Source organism: Syngnathus leptorhynchus, unplaced genomic scaffold, assembly GCF_054491065.1.
Source record: "Syngnathus leptorhynchus isolate UIUO unplaced genomic scaffold, UIUO_Slep HiC_scaffold_377, whole genome shotgun sequence".
Classification (NCBI taxonomy): domain Eukaryota; kingdom Metazoa; phylum Chordata; class Actinopteri; order Syngnathiformes; family Syngnathidae; genus Syngnathus; species Syngnathus leptorhynchus.
In genome coordinates, this window is record NW_028232333.1 from 47501 (window position 1) to 49034 (window position 1534).

Sequence of the window (1534 nt, forward strand, 5' to 3'; positions counted from 1 at the left end):
TCAGGTCTTGGTGCATCTGCCTCGAAGCTCTATGGATTGCCCACTGTGTGGTGTGAGGGTGGATGGCGTGCGTAGGCTGGGGAAGCACTTCGCTTTCCGGCATGCGGGCGCCGCCATTCTGTACGCATGTCGGGAGTGTGATAGGCGCAGTGCCAACAGTCATTCAATTCTGTGCCATGTCCCCAAGTGCGGGGGGGTGGGCGGGGTGGGTGACGGCTACGGAGTCGATTGTGACCTCTGTGGACGTTGTTTTCGGACTTCTGTTGGTGTGTCTCAGCACAAACGACATGTACACGCAGTGGAGTGGTTCGAGTCTAAGAGTGGCCGGAGCCAGGGCCAGGGTGGTACAGAGGGCCCTAGGAGTACTAAGCTCTGGAGTAAAGTGGAAGTGGTCCGCTTGAAGGAGCTGATGCGTGAACATGGTGATGAACCCGAGAGATTTAAGTTGGTTGCAGGCCTGTTGGGAACAGGTAAGAGTAGGGAACAAGTGAGGGGGAAGTGGAGAATCCTGTGCGGCGGTACGGCAAGCAGTGTGCCTGATGTGCGACGACGCGCGCTGGTGGTCAGGGCGTCGCCCCAGAAATGGTCCTTGCCCCGGACGCTTCCAGACCAGGTGGAGAGGAGGGTGCTGGAGGTACTTGAGTCTGGGGATGAGGAACATCGGGCCACTGCTGCCTTAGTCAAGAGAGCAGGTCAAGAGCCTGACTTGATCGAGTCTTCTGCTTTGGATCTCATGACGGCGTTAGGGGGTAAAGTGGAATGGCCTGTTAAGTCCTCGGGGCGCCCAGGTGGGAGTCGTCTCATGAAGGGCTGGGCGAGGCGTCTCGCACGGCGTAGGGCGGTGTTCTGTCTCCAGCAGCGCGGGTACTCTGAGGGTAAGAAAGGCCTGGCGAGGAGGATTTTGGATGGTCTGACGCCCCTCAGGTGTGATCTGCCGCGGGAGGTGGTGTATGAGAAGTTCCGCGAAAGGTGGGGGGAGCTTCGACCTTTTGGCGGGCTGCGAGACTTTCGTGTGGGGCTGACCGCGGACAATGAGCCATTCTATCACCCGATCCTGGCGTCCGAAGTGTTGTCTAACTTGGCTAAGATGAACAATCGCTCTGCGCCGGGCCCAGATGGGATTCGAAGACAGGCCATGTTGGACTGGGACCCGGCCGGGAAGCAACTGGCGAGGCTGTTTACGACATGGATGGTACGTGGAGTCGTTCCCCGGGCGTTCAAGGAGTGCAAGACACGATTGCTGCCCAAATCGGCTGACCCGGCAGAGTTGAGGGATGTTTCGGGGTGGAGGCCCGTGACAATAGGGTCAGTCGTGCTGAGGCTGTTTGGGAGGATAATGACGATGAGGCTTGCTCGAGCCTGTCTAGTTAGCCCCCGGCAGCGTGGGTTCGTCGCCGGCGCTAGTGGGTGCGCGGAAAACCTGTTGATCCTTGACCGGATTATGGGGCACTCGAGGTCGGCTGGCGTGCCGCTGGCAGTCGTGTTCATTGACTTTGCGAAGGCTTTCGACTCGGTCTCCCATGAGCATATCCTA